Genomic DNA, 20,251 nt, shown 5'->3' on the forward strand with positions numbered 1-20,251 from the left:
GTGCCACGGGCGCGTTGCGAGCGCAACACCCCTATGACAAAAAGGCCCGTCACTTACCGCAGTACAACTGGCTCGAATCTGTCAGTTGTTGTATCCAGGTGAGATGAAATGAAGGGATAGAGGCATACGACCGAGGCCTCCAACCACCCGATGAGAAAAATGCAGCGTTACGAGGCAGGCGACGCGTAGGCCTTTTCTGACCTAGTAGGTGTTGGTTGGGGGAGAGGCACGGAGAAAAACAAACTTCACAGAAGGGACCAATGCGGAAGGAAGTCGCATCTATTTGTCATCTGGTTTAGGTGACCGACCCTGATATAGCCTTGCCCCACGGGGAACGTTGAAAATAAATAAACCCCGGAGGGATGAAAACAGGCAGCTAGAAAAAGCAAACAGGAGGATGAAGGTGCGTCTAAACGCGCATCTGTTATGCGTTATCTCGCATCGAGTAAGGAACGCAGTTGGCAAGGCGCAGCTCTCTGAGGTGGGACGAGGCGCGCTGTCGTGTGGAAGAATCCTGAGTGCTTCCAACTGACAACATATGCGTGCGCAGTGAGTAGTGTGTCTGGAGCGAGCGGAGTGTGTTTACAAGAAATCCTAACCAAATATGCCGCCTATCTGTTCTCTAAAGGTATGCGCTTCGAAGTAACTGAGTGTAGGCTTGCCGGGTGCTGTGAGCTGGCCGGTTTACAGGTTAAGGGATGATTTCCCGATAAGGTAAACTATGCGTTCACAGCGAGTAGTGCGTCTAGAGCGAGCACAGTATGTGCCTAAGGAATGCTAACGAAATCTTCCGCCTTTCTGTCCTCTAAGTACACGCGCTTTGGAGGAACTGAGTGTAGATTTGGCGGGTGCTGTGCGCTGGTCGATTTACGGGTTCAGGTGTGATTGCGCGATAAGGTTTGCCCTAACGGGATTTTTCATCACGCGGCCTTTTAGATTTAGTAGTTCGCGGCAATTTCGTGCTTAAATGACAGTCATCGAAGGGAGAAAGCAGTTAGTACGTGTATTTACCCGGAGAGAAGTCACTTACAAGTGAAGGCATGGGTGAGACGTTGCGCTGACATTCTTCAGAGAAATGCGTAACCGAAGAAGGCTGCACCAACACAATCATTTAGCAGCTGTAGAAAAAAAATGGATCGGTCAGATCAATGAAGAAATATCCGCATTATGAAAGATTATTTTGATATTTTCATTGGGGCAAAAGATATACACTGCACGAGGCCTTACCCTAGACGTGTGCTTTTTTTTTACCCCCGCCCTCCTTTTTTTATCCATTGGTTGTTATGAATTGACAGCTGCATCTTACCAATACTCACATACGGGACAGAAACTTGGAGGCTTACTTAAAGGGTTCAACTTAAATTGAGGACAATTCAGCGAGCCATTGAACGGAAGATAATAAGTGTAACATTAAGGGACAAGAAGAGAGCGGAGTGGGTCAGGGAACAAACGCATGTAAAGGACATATTCATAGAAATTAAGAAGAAGAAAATGGTGTGGGGAGGGCATGTAACTCGAAGGCAAGATAGCCGTTGGTCAGTAAAGGTAACAGAGTGGAACCCTAGAGAAGGCAAGCGTGGCAGGGGGCGGCAGAAAGTTAGGTGGGCAGATGAGATCAAGAAGTTTTCGGGGATAAATTGGTCGCAGTAAGCACAGGAGGGGGATAATTTGAGATCTATTGGAGAGGCCATTGCCCTGCAGGGAGTGTAGACAGGCTGATGATTATGATGCTGATGTTATAAATTGACCCCGTCAAAGTGCGGCAACGGCAGATGTTTAAGTAAATGCTGCGCAATCACTTAAAAAAGTGCTATCAAAATGAAATGTTTGCTAGCGTTCCGTTTCTCAGCTGCCGTAGTACAACAGCTCCGATACACCTCGTGTTTCGCTCGGTACTCCTCTCTGCGAGCTCGGAGACGCATCTGAACCGGCCGCATTCCGGTTTGAGTGGAATGCCTCACTGTGAAGGTCGATCCTCCGCCAAGGACGCGTAGAACAATGAGAAAACTCGAGGCGTGTGTGCAAGGGTCCGCTATAATGTCCGAGACGTCTCTCGCGCCCTGTCTATATTCGGAAACTAGATGGCGTCAGCGAAACTGCGCCGCCGCCTGAAGATTGTGGCTTTTGATCCTTCGATAACGATAGCGTTTTTCTGGGAGCATGAATACCGCAGAAACGAGACATTTTGTAAACGATAGTCACGGTAGGCTATACGGTTGCGTGTTATCAAAACTTGCTAGTGCGAGTAACCGCGTGCAACCAACCGCACTTGAGTACATCATAACGAGTGTCACGATAAGGTTACAGAGTACCGGCACTCTTTTCTCCCATTGTTCCGTGCCGCCGCCATGGTCACTGGTCAGTTCGCGTCACGTGACACTTGTTTACACTGCGACGGTTCATGGGTGTCGGCGTTTTGTTGCTTGTGCTTTTTCAGTCAGTAAACTGCGGTAGACGTAGCTTGTCCTCCCTTCTCTGTGGCTGCGCGCGACTGACGTAGTTCCGAAGACGAATCAACCATAACGCGTGTAGCAGCATTTCAGCAGCAGAAGTGTGTCCGAAGATGCCGTTTTTGTGTATGTTTCGCAGTGTTGTTAACAAACGACCCGGTACAAGCTAGCGACGAGGCTGTAGAAGCGGCAACCCCGCAACACTGATAAACACCAAAATGGCCGCCGCTGCTGGCTTGCGTGCATCAGTGACGGTACTCTCATACCTTATCTAGTGACACTAATCGTAATGACTGAGTGTATATTTCTGTCGTCGTATGGCTGGGCGCATTCATTCAAAGAACGCAAGAGGAGGGGAGGAACACCACGAGGTAAAAAGAGGGACAAACTGATTGGACGGGAAGTACGCGAAAGTTGAAGGGGCGTAAGTGTGGGAAGTGTCAAAACAGAGTATTTTAAAAGATTACATAACACAACAGAGCCTCACACAATAAAGCCACGATAACGCCATCAACACAACGATAACGCTACATAACAGCATCAGACTTGTGAACACCGTATACTCCAAATTGAACCTCACCTGGCGTAAAAACAAAACAAAAAAGGAATGAAGAGAATAAAGGAAAGAAAGTTACTCCCGGTTGCCACGAAAAGGCCTGAACGTACATCAAAGCCAGGGGGGATGCATATTAGGCGGCAGTCGTAACCAAAGAGGGAGCACTTAGCGAAGAGGGGCGTTTCGTACGCAATAACGAAGTCAGGAGCAGCGAACAGCGGTGCAGCCTCGCTCGAAGGTAATCGGGAAAATCAAAGGACGCGCTCGTCTCTCCCTTTCTTCTCTCTTTCTCTCCCTGCTGCATACATCCGTCGTCATTTAGCGCACGACGACGCCTTCGCTCCCTCCTTTCCGCACTTGTTATTTCTTATTTTCGCGAACAGCGCGCGCAGAAAGACTAATTAGCGAGCAATGCGGACCTAAGAGAACGAAAACGAAATGCGAGCCTCGCTCTTCCTTGCGCGGAATGCGGAACTCAAAACCAGCGCGCGAGCCCAGAGCCCCGGGACACAACCCCGGACGAATGGCTCGCCCAAACAGTGGCGGCCTGCATTCCGGGTCACGAGTGTCAGGATACCGCCCAAGGCGGCGCGCAAACAAATGCCCTGGACGCGTGGGCAGTCTCTTCGTCCGCCGTCGGCAACAGGCGCCACAGTAGCAGCGACAACAAACACGAGTGCAGCCGCGAGAATGCGAGTTTGCTTTCACCGCGTCGTTCGGCCTCTCCTTTATTTTCCCAGCGAGCGGGCCGGCCGTATAAGCAGACGGTGGCGGTGTGAACGGAATGCGGAGAGACTTCCGCGCCGCGCGGCATCATTTCATTTGGAGCGCCTCCACTGACGACGCCAGAGTTAGGACCTGGAGGACCCTGGAAGCAGATACCCGGGTAGCAGTAAAGATGCAATCAATCAATCAATCAATCAATCAATCAATCAATCAATCAATCAATCAATCAATCAATCAATCAATCAACCTCGAGGCCGCGATCAAGCATCAACCATAAAAAAAAATAGAGGAGAAAGGGGTCAAGTATACGAAAGATATCGGTACCTTGCCCCAGATTTTCACTGAGACTTCTAATATCTTGGGGGGTAAAGTAACAGAGAGAGAGAGAGAGAGAGAGAGAGAGAGAGAGAGAGAGAGAGAGAGAGAGAGAGAGAGAGAGAGAGAGAGAGAGAGAGAGAGAGAGAACTTTATTTTAAACAACCGGGTTAGCGAGGGCAGTACACGAGAAAAGGAGACCGTTATATTAGACTGCGCATAATGAATGTGCACGCCTTCAATTGCAACAGGCTGTGTTGAAAACAGCGGAGGCACACACGACAGTGATGCCTATTTTCCCAACGTGAGAAACGAATTGGTTAAGGATTTGGTTCATACGCGGCGTAAGGAACGAACCGAGGAGTTTATATCCCAGTCTACTTTGCGCTTAGTGCAAGATTGTTTTGTGGCGTTCAGTATGTTTTTTGCGCCAACTTCCCTTTGTAGCGTTCGTAAAGCTAGTATTTTTTCTCTCACAGCATGCTTTTCGGAATGGCGCCGTCTGACTTCTGGCGTAGATGCACGACGATCGGAGCTTGTGCGTGTAACGGTAAATACACGGGTAAAAATCATCCCGTGGGCTGTTTGGGCAACGAACATTGTTTCCCCCGCGTTGAACAGGGCATGCAACCGTATTTATAGGAGAGCACAGCTAGGGAGCTTGTCCATTACCGCGCTTTACTGCAGCGAATAGAAAGGGAAAACGGGAGTGGGAAGCGTATAGCGCAGAAATAACTTCGTTCGGAAACTACTCTATTCTCAAATACCTACAGCGCTGGTTCTTACGGAGATCATGCTTCTGGTACACAATCGGAAGTTTTTGGTGTGCATGTGCTACAAGTCGTTCCTCTGAGGATAGGCTGCACGTGTGCATGAGTGTACGCGTGTATGCGCGTGTGAAAATGGGCACGGGAGTAGGTTATGGACAGGTGGTGTGCTGTGGAAGTGAATGCTAATAGTGTTTTGGTTTATTCACACGTCCACGGCGAAAACCTCCCGCAACATATGCTAGCGTGGGCGTTTTGAAGTTGCTGCATGGCCCCCAGCGATGAATGTATACTTCGCCTTCCGTTTAACCTAATGGGAACGTAAAGAGGGGCGATCGTGGTGGCCAAGTTTAGTAATAACACGCTACTGTGCTCTTTTTGTTTGCTCATTGGATCTAAATGAGTGAGCTTACCGATAACACACTTGCTATTTTTCTACCAACCGAACTCGCCATCTGTTCGAACAGAAGAATGGAAAAAGAGCAGCATTTGTTGATGTTGTAGTACTTTATTAATCAAGGGGAGGCCATGCGGCCAAAATAGGGGTGGGGAAAAGAGCGGAAGGAAGGAGCATCCCAGTTTAAGAAATGATGTGAACATGAAGGCCCCACAGGAATTACCTTCAGACAGCGGAGGCCAGGCTAAGATGAAGATGATATCCCATAAGGGAATTTTTATTACCGGGGTAGAACCCAGTCTACACTGGCTTTGAAAGACCACGCTGTACGACGAACAGCCCAAGGGCTATGAGAAAATTAGGGTCTTCAAGTAGAGGCTCATCTTGAAAGGCATGGTGAGGCATAGCGTTGGTGAGGGTAGGCCCGCACAGAGAAAACTCGGAGCAGCGCCAGATGAGATGGTCGAGAGTTGAAAATACGGTCATCCGGCCGTGGGGACCGTAAGGAGAATTGCGTTCGTCCTGCTTGCAAAGAAGCCGTTGCGTAAATTGTCAAGCTAATTATCAGGTAACCCCGGGTATTGACTTCAAACATGAACTCCGAAAAGAGGCGCTGTTTATTTTTGTTACGCAACACCTACTTCGGCGCCAAAGGTTGCGGCCGAGAGAAAGATTGGCACAGCCGGAGCAGAAACGGGGATGTACGAACTGAGAAAAAATTAAATTAAGTCGGCTTACGCGCTTTGAAATCGAAAGGCTGGCGATACTGTTAACAACTCGTTTGCTGCCACATCGCATTTTCGTCTGTTACTCCGCTTTCGTTCCTTCGTCTTTTGACGCAAATAACGTCGAACTCCGTCTTTTTCTCACGTGGCATCACGTTCAGGTATCACGCGGCACGTACCAATCCACAACGTATACAATTTTTCTATTTGCAGCTTTGTGAATTTTGTGAAGCGGCCATATGGGACCCTCAAAGCTTCCGATTCTCGGCCAATCGCCACGAAGAAAGGAATAACAACAACGACAACTTCTGTTGTACCGCTGGCAACGCCCGGCCATAGGGACAGTGCAACGCCATCCAATTCTGCATTCCGGAAACTGCTTGTCTGCCGTGCTAAAACTATTCCGATTAGGCTGACTTTTGCCTAGTTTTTCTACTCTTCTCTTTGTTTTTCTTGTTCTTCTTTCTTTCTTCTGCTGCACTATATTGCATTATGTGATTGATTAGCATGAAAAAAGAACTTTTCTTGGCCAATCCCCCCTTAGTGGGTATGCGCCATTACCACAGTGGTAGCGCATCCGGCTGCTACAGCTGATACCGAAGTTCAAGTACCACCGCATTACACACGTGTTTTCATTTGTTCATACAAATTTGTTCATTTGTTCCTAAAAATTTGTTCATACATTCATTGGTTCATACAAAGAAAGTGGTCCCCAGCGGGGACCACTTTCTTGACAGGACAACAACCGCAACAGCAACGGCAGTTTTTCGCAGAATGAGGCACTTACGGCTTTCGGCTTAAAACTCTTCTCTCGGGAACGGCGATATCGCTCGCGGCGCACCGGCGGCGTCCATTGCGAAAACGCAGTCAGGTGCGACCGCCGTAACGATCGCTGTATAAGGTTAGTTGAGTGACTAAAACGCCAGTTTCGAAGTGCACGCGGGAAGTAGGCCGCAAGTGGGCCTCGCTTGATCGCAGCTTTCGCGTCGGAAAAAATGGGCCCGCAGGGAAAGCGGAGCGAGACGCGTGTTTCTTTGAGGCGAAACGTCTCTTTTGCAACGGGCTTCGCGGTTCATTAAAGCGCAAGGGCTCTTTTATCTTCCTCTTGCATCTGCGCGTGCGTGGTACGACGGTGCGCTGTGCGCGCGCACACGGGCTAGTAATTACGAATGAACGAGTGCGTTCGCATGTCCGTTCGCGTTTATGCGGTATGCGTGCGTATGCGCGATATCTGTGTATATATGTATGCACATCTAGGCCGTGTATCGGTTTGCCATGAATACCTTCATGATCGAGTTCTGCCCCAGAAGAAGGCTTTATCCATCACCCGCCGCGGTGACTCAGTGGCGAAGAGTTGTGTGCTGAGCCTGAGGACGTGGGTTCGATTGCCGGCCGCGGCGGCCGCTTTGGTGATGGAGGCGAAAAGCGATAACTCCCATGTGTTCGAGATTTCGGCGAACGTTAAAGACACCCACTGGTGAAAATTAATCCGGAGCCTTCCACTACGGCGCACCTCATCGCTTCTGTAGCGTCGGCGCGTTAAACCTCATAATTAACCAATCGAGGCTATATCCCTGAAAATTCAAAGTAGAATTGCTCTACAGCTCACTCTTGGATTAATTTGCGCAATGTTTTAAGTTGCGCGTTGCTTATTGTGCGTGTTCCGAGCATTAGTCACAGGCTCAAGGCACTCTAACGGAGCCAGGCGTTGACTTCACGGCGTTTGTATACGCTGACGCGGTCTTTACTTCTTTGAGTGGTTAAATAAATGAATGAGCGAAGTACAGAAATAGAATTACGCTTATAGACAGGGCTATGCACAAGAACTTAGAATTAAGTCAAACACTGAGCTAGACTAGCGCCAAAGAGAAAATAAATGCAAATCATAAGATTGTTCTCGTTTGTTTTTCTTACCTTCACAGTTCCATTGAATTCAAGGACACCAAACAAGCCGGTTAAAGTGAAGCCCCCGGGGTCTACTCTTTAAACTTGCGTATAGTACAAGACCCTTAGGCGTGTGTTCCAATAGACCGACTTTTACTGCTGTTTTCGCCATTCCACTCCTTTTTCAAAGCATGCTGGCACTAAGCCAGCATGCTTTGAACTAACCGTGGTCTAAAGAATCCACGAGTCTGTTCGCACAGAATTTGTACTTGCACACGCCTAGCCGGATGGCGATGAAAACTACCGGCATTATGGCCCACGCGCAAAGCCGCAAGCATACGCACTTTGCTTGAAAATAACTGATTTGATTGATTGTAGGGTTTAACGCGCCGACGCAACGCAGGCGATGAGGCGCGCCGTAGTGGAGGGCTACGGATTAATTTTGACCACCTGGGGATCTTTAACGTGCGCCGAAATCTCGTACACACGGGCGTTTTTGCTTTTCGCCTCCATCAGAAAAGCGGCCGCCGCGGCCGGGAATCGAACCCGCGACCTCGTGCTCAGCAGCGCAACGCCTTAGCCACTGAGCTACCGCGGCGGGTGCTTGAAAATAACCACAGGCAGCTGTTGTGCGCCGTAACAAAACGTATGGGTGTAGTATACCTCCATAACAAATTCGACGCATGGATCTCGCTGAGGTAAGACGTTGATCCTCATGCTTCCTAAAACTCGTCTTCATCACTCCACACCACCGTGCTGAAGCCACCTCAACGATGAGAAAACTGTGTCGCTACTAAGCTTACTCGCAAGTTATCGCTCAAAATGAAACGCATTTAAAGCGAGAAACACGTCGGGACGACGAAAGGGGCCGAGGAGGCGGGATTATGGAGGGGCGAGGAAAAGTTTGCAGTCTTTTAATCCGTCTCGGCCTGAAGAGTCGACTGACCCCTTTCGCCTCCTATCACCGCTATTTATAACTGTCATCCTCAAAACGGGCGCGCGCGAGAACGCGTCCGAGGCAAAGCGCTAGCGCCTGCCCCGCGGAGCTCTTTGAAAATATTCTCGGGGGTATAGAGCGAGGCAAAAGAGCAGCTTGAGTAAGCAAAACAAAAAGCGAAGAATCGGTAAGCAAGTACAAACAACACGCAGTAGGTCTTCCATCACGAGCGCCGAGTGCACGTGGTACGGGAGAGCTGCCCGCGGCGTAGAGGCGGCGCTTTCCAGATCACGGCGCTTTCTGGAGAACGCGTGATGGAGATAGAGAGCGTAAAGGAAGCCGCGGAGGAGAAGATGGAGGCCAGAAACTGCGCAGCGAAGCGCTACTGGTGACTCCTTTCTTTCAAGTGCTCCGGCGTCTGTGTGCGGGGGTTGCGCCTACGTCGCGCGAGACGAGGAAAGATCGGGACGAGAAAATAAAGGAACTGAGACGCAAGAGCGACGAAGCTGCGGAGAATGTTAAGGGGTGAGGAGACCTTCCTTCCGTTTGACGTGCACGCTGCAACCACAGAGTCGTAGAGCTGTTTCATTTCCGGAGGAAAGAGAAACGAAGAGGAAGAGGAAAAAAGAGAGACGGTGGGAGGTCGGCTTCCCACGGTGCAATGGGCTTTAAAAATCGTATACGCGCATACATTTTCGCGGCAGTTTTCGCCTCCCGTGGCGACCGACCTTTGAAAAAGCGGTGACAGCATTTTTCTCTCCCCCGTCTGTTTCTTTTCTTTTTTTACATATAAAAAAAGCGGACATTAGGGAGTTCACGACAAAGGTGGAAGTTTCCGAAGCAACCGTAACGGCCAAGTGTGATTCCTCGTCTAGAGTGGTGTTACGACTGCGACCACTGCGAGCGTCTTAAACGGAAATGAGGTTTCCCGTGCAAGTCGAAAGAAAACGTGGAGACACGAAGGGAAGGGAAGAAGATTATAAAACGATGTCTTGTGGGATTTCCTAAGCCCTGACGTGCGATGATCGGTTGAAGCAAGTAGGAACAAGAGCAGGCTAAGACAGAAAAAAAAAAAAAGTGGCGGTTGTAAACGCAAGTTTGAATAGAGCTACAATGAAAACGCTGTCAAAGACAGCTGCAGGTATATTGTGTGGAAGCGAGGTCGCGGACTCCAGATTTGAGACTCAACGTAATGTTTGCGCACGAAAAGAAGATACACACACTCATCAACGACGTTCAGCTACTTCGTGTATTCTTCAACTTACAAACAAAAAGGAATGCTCTTCTTTGAAAAAAGAAACTGCCTTTAAATCTTATCTTCTTCATTCTCAGCAACCCCGCATGTCAAATGCAGTTCGGGTGACAAACCAGAGCTACAGAGTTTTCGGCTGGCGAAAACGAAACGAAACGAAACGAAACGAAACGAAACGAAACGAAACGAAACGAAACGAAACGAAACAAAACAAAACAAAACAAGACAAAACAGTACAAAACAAAACAAAACAAAACAAAACAAGACAAGGCAAGACCAGACAAGAAATCAAAACAAAACAAAACAAAACAGGAAAAAACTTCATCGTGACTCTTGTTTTCTTCGCTTTGAACGTCGCCACTTAGTACGGCATGCAAGGCCGCGGCGAGCAGCCAAGGCAGCGATGGAATCGGTTCCGTCCTTCCAAATCACTGAACCGACAGAAACCACCAGTCTCCTCGCCCTGCTTGCGGCTTCGGATGGAGGCGCTTTTTGGCACGCATAGCTAACCCCAAACGCTGTTACCGCTTTCAAAACAAACCGGCCGTATTGCTCCCACGACTGCGCTCCGAGCGGGCTTTTACGAGACCCCTATCTATTTCACCCCTTTGCCATTCCTTCCGTGCCTGTCTTTACTCCTCAAAAACAAAGAACAACACAGGGGCCGGCTATATCTCAAGAATGCCAGCTGAATTTAATAACCTTGGCGAAGGGCAGGTTAAAAGGGACGAATAGCGGTGCACAACGAGCTGCCCACCTTATATGTAAAGACAGTGGGCGAGCACGGACAGTTAAAGCCGGATAGGCTCCCTCGTCGTATAATCTGGGCATCTCGGAAGTAGCTGAAACCTCGCGGGAGGCGAAACAGAGGCGCTCTGTAACGACCTTTCCTTTCCGAAGCGCGTAAAACGTCAGCCGTATATACAGCTGCAAAGACCAAATACTGAAAGAAAGCCAGTCGCTCCATCTCCCCCTTTTCCTCTACCCTTTTGTTTCGTACGTTTGTTCTATTCCGCGCATGCGCAAGTAAAAAAAAAAAGGGAACGAAGAACAATAAAAAGGTTTTACGGCTTCCCTCATCTCTAGCGCCAACGTGCCACCACGCCCACGCCGGGAACCTGCTGTGTGTCTCCCTGCCCAAGCAGCGTCACCGGCCGTTATCAATAAGGACACCAAAGAGCCCCGATTCCCCTCTTAATATCCCCCGCTTACACAGGGCTACGTCTACTTTTTCCTCCTCTATCTCCGCCCCTTTTTTCTCCCACGGTACGATGCCGTAAATATCGGCGGTTATACGAACGAGTGAAATGCGTCGCCCGTGCGCTGGCTTTCGTACACATCCACCCTGTAATAACGTTTGGTGTTGCACGGTCCCTTTAGTATATAGGCTCGTGCACAGACACCATGTGGTGTTTGTTTGTCTGTAGCAGATTTCAGCAGCCATGTTGCCGGTATATCAAGAGGAAAACGCGTGGCGGAACGGAGGCATAAACCCGCTCTCCACGGGTCCTAACGGTGTTTTAGAGCTCGGCTCTTCGGGCATTGGAAGCACGTCGTCGCTCGTCGCGACGAGGGCGGTGGGCACGCGTGGGGTATCAACCGCGACGCATCACATGCCGCAGCGCTGGCGTCAAAGGCGCGCGGCGTTTTCTCTTTTACGACCCTCCAGTGAGCTGCGCCGCCGCCACGGCCGGTCCTCGGGCCTTCGGGAGAAGCCGCCTTGCGCATGCGCTCTCCTCGGTGGACGCAGCGTCGTGCACTGTAGTAATACGGACAGTAGTTCATAAAGCTCAGCCCCTCTCACCTTTCAGTAAACACTAACCGAATGTCTGTAGACACGCTTGTTGACGTTCTACATTCATTCATTCATTCATTCATTCATTCATTCATTCATTCATTCATTCATTCATTCATTTACTTTTGGAACTTGACAACTTAAGTGGGTGAGTGAGATCGGAATGATAATTCAGTGCGGAGGGGCGCTTCTTATCAGCTCAATGCTGCAAGCGGAAAAATCGTAGGGAGCTTTGGAGCTGCTAGAGGCTCCTTTCAGAAAATTTCTCACGTCGACTTACGTGGCCACATTCAAATAAGGCTGGTCCTTCAAAAAATAAAATAAGAAACCAGAATTAATGCAGATGATCATGATGATGGCGGTGTCGCCATGGTAATAATGATGAGAAGGATCAGCGGTAGCAGCGCTGTCATCGCACTCATCGTAATCATTGTCTGCAGTGGAATGCGACTTCAGCAGGGGTGCCCACCAAATGACTTCCATCGCCCTTGAAGTTGGCAGTTGGTTCTGCCTCTACCTCCCAAGATGCGTGCTTTTATTTCTCGGTAGTTAATTCTTTTTAATGTGTCAGCGTCGCTGCCGCATTCCTTGGTTAAATTGGCAAAAAAAAAAAAAGAAACACCCATCACGATAAGCTTGGTCCACTATGGTCCATAGCATCACCCTGTCATCAAAACTCCCATTGGCTTGGCCGACAGAATGACGTGCCACCCAGGTACCTTGGCCAGTGACGATGAAAGAAGCTGTGAAGAGTTTATGGGCGATTCAAGAATTCCCATTTCCCCTAAACCTCAATGTAAACGGAACACAGGCATTACAATATAACACTTAGGTGGATTGCCCCTGTGGCGATGGCAGCAGCCGTCATAGAAAGACGTCAGATTCGCCAAATCCCATTTGGTTGCGACGTCAGCCTACCCATCCACGCATACGTTTTCATAGCTCAACGAGAAGTGGTGCTCAGGCATTCTCACATGATAAAAGACGACCTAGGTGCCCCGTAAATCTTTCCTTGACCCCCTTGTAATCCTAGCCGAGGTCGTAGCGCGTGTATTGCTCGCGTCCTGGGTGTGTTTTGATTTACTTTCCATAATCCTGCCAGCGCGTTACGTAGACTACTTGCGCCTCCGAGGCAACTAATCCGTGCGCGGATTACAGTGCGATTAAGCGGGAGTAATTAATTACCCACATTTCGATCTGTTTAACCTAGCACTCACGCATACCAGGTCCTTATAATCACACGGCGCGGTGCAACACCGCCGTGCTTCGCTTTCCTGCACGTCGTCGCGGCACGGCAGCGAAGCATCTCGTTAAACATTCAAGCTCAACCGGAAGCCGGCGCATTATTCTTGCCGTCTAATTAACCGCCAGCATCACCCGCGCTTGTTCCACCCTGCTACGGGGCAACGGAGGTCGCAAGTTTCGCTACGCACGTGTGGACAACCGCTATGCGAATCGCCTAAGCACACTCACGTGTATGGAAGATTTCAAGCGTTGCGCCAGAGTGAGTCACAGTCAGGCAAACGAGCTACGCACCCGGCTCTTTTCAAAGGGCGAGAGCGAAAAAATAGGCTCGAGGTGACAAAAGCTCGAGGTCGTCTAATGTGGTGGTTTTAGAATGACGCTCCGCGAAGCATCCTCTCAATGGTCGCCCCCATCGCGTCAAGGGCTGTTGCGCCGAACGCTGTGTAACTGCGCGCGCCCGAGAAAAAAAGTGGCGCGAGTGTGACGGTGTACGTCCTTGGCTCGAGTATGTGGACGCCTTCGCGCGGCCTCGAAACGCTGGCATAGGAACGCGGCCATTGAGAGGGACCAAACGTGTGCGGGGGCCTCACCCGTATACCGTCCGCGACGGATCTGCTTAAAACGAGTATACCGTGGCTATTCGTTATAACGAAATCGCTTCATTCGAAACCTCGCTATGTAGGAAGTGTTCCATGGTTCCCCCTGCAGGTTATCTCCGCTTTTAACAAAAAATTGCTTAAAACGAAGACAGCTGAGGTTTCGGCCCACGTTAAAGAACTCGAGGCAGTCAAAATTAACACGGGGTCCTTCACTACGACGCGCCTCGTATTGCGTAGCTCTTCGGCGCTTTCAACCGAAGATTTGATTTTCTTAGTTGTTGTCCCACGGATGCCGCAAGATAAGCGATACCACATAGAGTTTTAAAAATCAAGCAATGGGACGATATTGCTGCTTTACAACTTCAGAGCCGCATTCCCTGTGAATCAGCAGTCGTCAGCGCGCCGCAAGAAATTGCCGTGAGCCTTGAGATGGCGGTTGTTACTTGTAGCGGGTTGGCTACGGTGCTAAAAATAGTTCGTTTAAATCAGAAGTGGTGCGTAATGACGGGGGATTGGCCAACAAACTGGAAATTGGTTAATTTGTGTCAAAAGTGGTCTTACGTTTTCGGTTTTAACAGTGACTACGACACGGCGCGGCCCTCACCCCGGTGTCAGCATCGGCTAAAAAAACGGCGTAGTCGTCGGCGACGTTAAAACGAGGAACGACAAACACACAGAGAACAGACTCATGATCACCATCACCCACCTGAGCACCACACGGGATCGTTACATGATCATCCCACGTGATAGGGTCCTGCGAAGGTCCCGGTGTTGTCGTACTTCTTTTTTGTTTCGTTTTTTCACCACTGAACCCCACAAAGGTATATAATAGTGATGTCCACTGTCTGTTAGGGTCGCTTTGTTTCGAGGGCGGACACGAACGAGGCACATACCTAGTACGTCTCCTGCAACTAATAGCACGCGGTTGCTTCATCAATATACTCGTTGGACACGTAGCTTCGTTGATTGGTAGAATATATTGCTCCGAAAACGGATATGATGTGTGGATATGATGTGGAGCGAATACAAATGTGTCGATAAAATACATACAAAAAACATAAAAGGATGCATACCCGGTCGAAGGTTGCTGCTCGATTTTCATCGATCATACAAAAGCACGTATACATACTCGCAAGACCAGTCTGTCTAGGCGGAGTTCTGGATAGCGGCCTTGACCACTGAAACTTAGCAAATGGCTACTGTCACGATGCGTGATATCTCTGCTACCCACTAATGACGCATGCGTGCAATGCGACCCGAAACCAGCCGCGTCTGAGTTGATGTGTTACAAGATAGGATCGTGTTCGCGCCCAGCATTTAGGGCCGACAGCGTCATTTATATACACAGTCCACCCTAGCGAGCGTAACCTGCTAAACGCTTTCCGCTCGCGATATCGTTTCCGATTCTTCCTGGGCCGTAATAGCTCATTTTCCCGTCATGCCGCCACGCTGCACTTTACAAAACAAATAGTTGATGACCCCGTGTACGACGCCTCAAAAAAAAGGATGTAGTCTTACGACTCGCGCGCAGACGGATTTAAAAGAAGCTAAAGCGATGGAGGGAACGGGTGAGAAACGGCAATTACGGAACATCGGGGAGTTGATTGCAGCGGTGACAGGAAAATCATGATTAAAAACAGCAAATGGAGAACTGAAACGTATTCCGCGGTAGCTCATTAAATCGAAACACCGAAAAAGGGGAAATGGGGGAAGGGTACGACGAGTGAGAAGCAAGCAAGTAGCCAGCGGTGCTTACGCCCAACGCTGCCGTGAATCGCGCAGTGCCGCTAGAACCGCGTTAATCACGGGTCGTTAGCTACGCGCCCTGGTCGAAGATTTCGGCTAGTCCTACCAGTCGGGCCGGTTTCCTCTTACCCCCCCTGCTCCCGCGGGACTTCGACCGTCATTCGCGCCCCAAATAATGCCCGCTGCTGCTGCTCTTAACGCGAACGGCGTGAAGGAAAAAGAACGAACGGGAAAAAAAATAAAAACGAGGAAGGAAACGATTCCGGCCACGATTTGAAACCAGACGGCAGCTCACTGCATGCTACAGTGCTACTCTTTCTTTTCAACTCGTTCCCTCTCGGTGTCTGTTTTGCTTTCGTGTTCGACGCGACCTGGTAGTCAAATCGCCGCTGCTGACGAAACGCTGCCTATAGCCTGAGAAAGACCAGTGCGTTCCGAACTACGTTTCCAAAGCGAAAGCAGCTTTCTTAGTGGGACCCACGGCATCCAGTCAAAAAACTAATGCATTTCCCCATGGACCCGTTGGTTGACCGAAAAGCTCTGATAAGATCTCTGGGCACGTGGCGCGTGCGTGAAACCTGTCTTCCATTCCCTCAAAACGGTAACTTGAAAAATCACAAAAAAGGGACGTTACGGTTCTAGATAAGATAATACACGCATCGATCATGGAGGAGAAGGAGTACAATATTATACATTTCTTTCATAAACCGAGCGGTATACACTTGGATCATGCTGAGACACATTTACTTAGTGTGCGAGAAACCGTCATGTGGATTCGTTCTCCGTTTGCGATTTGGGTCTTTGAAAGTTTGCCAATCGATTGGACGCACTTTCAGCGTAGGTTGGGCATGCTTTTAGCTTTCGCGCTTCTCTCACCTTTCTTCAGAAGGGATAGTAAATTTAAAAAAATCTATTTATTCGCCTCGACATGTAGTAACGGCTTTCAAAATGTGGTCTCCACCTCGTTGTATGGCTTATGGGCTTGAGGGAGAAAGGCAATCTCTATAAAAGGTACATACCCCCCTAGGCGGGTAAGAGGATGCAAGAGGTACAGTTTTACCCCGATTAAGTACCCTGTAATCACTGACAAAATTTTCGGGACGCCAGCAGATACGGCGTGTGCTATTACGCGGACGCGGTGGTGTAACGGGGTCCGTAGAAGTAGTTCTGTAAACGTAGTATTTATGTCATTATTTGCACTGCTCACGACGCACTATAATTATTTCATTACCAGGGCCTCTTAGTTCATGTTTTAAAAGCACAGTATTTATGATATTACGCTGCACTGCACATTTGCCCAGTTTCGAGAGGGCTATGCTTTGAACTAGGGGAGGAAGACGCATTCCTTAATTACGGGCAGTAGGTTCTTATAAAGTAGCGTTGACTGCGTCCGAATAGCGGCGACGAAAAATGGCCTGCAGGCACGTGTGAATTCTGCTGGGCACTATGGATAGAAACCGATTCAACACTAATCACGATTTGGTATAGGCATCCGAAACGACGACTTAATTCCGATTACCGCGTATCTGTTATTTAAGATCGGAAGCTTCCGGTTCCGACTGCTGCGCAAGTATTAAAACAAACAAATCCTTATCAGAAATCCAATTTTTGTTTAAAATTCTCCGAGCCTTCAATCTGCCAGTATTGTTGTGGACTTAAAATGAACGAGGTTGCCCGACGAAATCACGTAATAAACGCTGAACGCCGGAATTAATTTTTTTTCTAATTCCTTTTCGGAACAACGATCAAATCCCGTTAAAGGCGTCACATTTGCGTCATGACTGAATGGCACAAAAATCAATATACACTAAGATGAGCGATCTCCTATAAGTCTCCGGACATCCAAGCGTATTTTAATTTCAGATATTAGTTGAATAAATATCAGATTACAACAAAGATTACAAAATAGAATGCCCAAAATATTAATAATAACGGCCACGTTTTTGCCCGCAATACCGGGACGACATGGGCAGTAGTGGAATGGAGCACTATTGTAGCGCCCCATCTCCATCTTGCTAGAAGCTAGCTGAATTAGAATTCTGTTATGCTGATCTCCTATGGAAAAACTCAATACAAAAAAATAAAATAATCTCTAGAGCGAATTACTGTGCTTATATTTACCCGCAAAGGTTGTCACCGGCACCGCGGCTAACTTGTGCAGGGCTGGCTGCATGATCGTCCGCAACGCTGCCACGGTTTCCTATTTGTAAGCGGCAGCACAAATTGACAACAAAAAAGAAACACCGAAACTACTGTACTAACTAACCTCGTTTGGCATACAGTGACCCAGAAATGCTGGAGGCTGTTTCGGTGCGAAACACGGGCAGAGCCTGAGCCATCTTTTCCCACTTGAATCTTGTAAGCCTGAACATGCAGCTGCTACGCTCGCAATTTGGGCTACGTTTTGCGAAGCCTAACTCGTGGACATTACCATAAAGAGTCAGTGCGCTTTCGGCGCTTAGTTTCCACTGGTGATTTCTCGTCGCGAGGGAACTTCACGCCGCCTAGCAAATCCCATCAGAATCGAGAAACGATAAGAGGCCAACCCGTATACCATTGTCAGGCAGCGAGCGGAAGCTTGATAAGACGCAGTTTCCCACTCTTTTTTTATTTTTTGGTTGTCTTTTCGTCTTTTTCTGGAAGGTAGTCTAAGCAGACGTGATTGTGAGCCCGGCGCTTTTGTTTTTCTCTTTTCCGTGCGTCAGTCGCTGCGCCCTTTTCCACAAAACACCTGCTGAGTTCCCACGACAGTGCCCTCTTTTTGTAGTCGCCAGCATCCCATCTACAATTCTGAATGCCGCATCAGCACTGCTCGACGTAAGGCGTCCTTCGGGGATTCTTATTCTGGCAGTGACCGTCTGTTGTCCCTTCTCGCCCCCCCCCCCCCCCCCCCCCCCCCTCCCTACCCCTTTCCTTCCATTTTGTTGTTGTATGGTCCCGGTAGCTAACTTGAAAACATGCTATTCGTGATTCTCGCCGTTTCTTTCAACGTTCCGCCCAACCCTATCATTTCATCCGGGGCAACGATAAGCGAACGGCCGCACAGACGAACGGCGGACGAAGAAGGGGAAATGGATGGAGGCGTCCCGCAGGGACCCATCTTTGACCTGTCCTGTTTACGGGGATCGAGGGGGATGGAAGGAGCACCGGAACTGGATTAAAACTGAACACGCAAAGGAAAAAATAAGAGTCAATCCGAAAAAAAAAAAAGTTGACTAAAAATATCGGAGCATTTTTCTCTACCTCTCTTTTCATTTTTACTTGACGTTTTCCTTCGTTTCCCAGCTTGACAGCATAAGTGGAGATAGGGAAAAGGCGACCCGAGAGAGAAATGGATGGAATATGCGTGGCACAAGGACCGGGGCGGCTTGAATAATGACACGCGAGAAGAGGGAAGGGGGGGGGGGGGGGGGAGGGGGGGTGACCCGTGCGCGCGAAAGTCGTCCTGCCGTTGCCACGCGGCTTGCAGCATTATGTAAAGCGGAGTGGCAGGCAGGCGAATGCTCGCGTCTCACCTTGGCCGCTCTCGTTCTTTGAAAGCACAAACGACTAAGCGAAAGATATGGGCACCGGCCTGCGGCAGCTATTACAAGCGATCGCGCGCGCGCACGCTGGGCCCTCTCGGTATTCGAACGATATATGCCGGCTGTGAGCTGAAAGAAACGAACCGTAGCGCCGAATTCCTTGTCTGCGTTTTCCTTAACGTGGACCAGCTGTCGCAAATGTTTGCAGAGATCGGAGGAAAACAAAAAGAGAAAGTATACCTCTCTCTCTCTCTCTCTCTCTCTCTCTCTCTCTCTCTCTCTCTCTCTCTCTCTCTCTCTCTCTCTCTCTCTCTCTCTCTCTCTCTCTCTCTCTCTCTCTCTCTCTCTCTCCTCTCCAGTTCGTTCTCTATCTCTTTAGGTAATAGACTTAAGTCATATCGGTGTGTTTGTGGTGCAGTTCCGGACAGTAGACAGAAGCGTAGAATGACATGCTATTCTACCGTCAACCATCAACCAACTGTGTTATCTTGACGGGCCGGATCATAATCCCTCTCTCCGAAAGCAACAACTGCGTGTCACTCAACTCGCTCTTGAGGATTCAAGAGGACGATTCAGAGCTCGCTGAGGCTTATCGTGAACGATAGACGAGCCCGGCAGCGCACGCACATGGAAACTCATTCGACAAATGCCACCACATTTGAACACAACAGGTTTAACCTTCCACTGGGAGAAATAGACCGTAATTAGAGCACATCGTGTCAAACAGGCGGTTTCGCGAGGCGCCTGGACGAAGTGACTGGCGGTGATAAAACGAGTGGCAAATCTTCAACTGCGTTCTTTCTTGCATCACCCTAAAGAAGCCTGTAAGTTTTCAGTGTCAAGCCAACTGAGCTTCATAAAGTGATTCCGTTCAGTTAGTTCATGGATGAACACAACGCTACACGGACGACCCGTAATCGATTTCAAAACAATGCGTCGGTGGCCCCTCGGCGCCGTTATTATTCTGATTGATGAACCTGAATGCAGACAGCAAATACCTACTGGGACGTAAAACGTTTTTTTGCAAGCAATCTTTGGACGGATGGGGTGAACGATTGGACCACCACACCTTTTCCATCCACAATACCGAGAATTTCCTCAAACTTCAACCTACTTTTCTGTGAGCTATAAAAGTTAGCGCACGAAATAACGACAGTAAGATATTGTACAGTTATATGTCTAAGAAATTCGAGGTTTATACTGCTCCCTTTAAAATACCAAACAATTTTATTCAGCTCGTTATGCAGGAAGAAACGTTGTGCTAGGTAATTAACCATCCATAAATCTGTATCAAGAACTTCCTCATAATTTAGTAGGTCTTGCAAGCGCTAAC

General features: G+C 49.0%; 1 protein-coding gene and 1 long non-coding RNA gene across 4 annotated transcripts in view; one reads left to right on the forward strand and one right to left on the reverse strand.

The window, feature by feature from the left end:
• The window catches only part of LOC144137726 (uncharacterized), a 283,271-nt gene that overhangs the window by 228,086 nt on the left and 34,934 nt on the right, over positions 1-20,251 (reverse strand). The window lies entirely within an intron of this gene.
• LOC144137727 (uncharacterized) overlaps positions 1-20,251 on the forward strand; it is a 241,073-nt gene that overhangs the window by 214,074 nt on the left and 6,748 nt on the right. The window lies entirely within an intron of this gene.

This window comes from Haemaphysalis longicornis, unplaced genomic scaffold (assembly GCF_048455015.1).
Source record: "Haemaphysalis longicornis isolate Haplotype H1 unplaced genomic scaffold, Haemaphysalis longicornis Haplotype H1 scaffold_49, whole genome shotgun sequence".
Lineage (NCBI taxonomy): Eukaryota > Metazoa > Arthropoda > Arachnida > Ixodida > Ixodidae > Haemaphysalis > Haemaphysalis longicornis.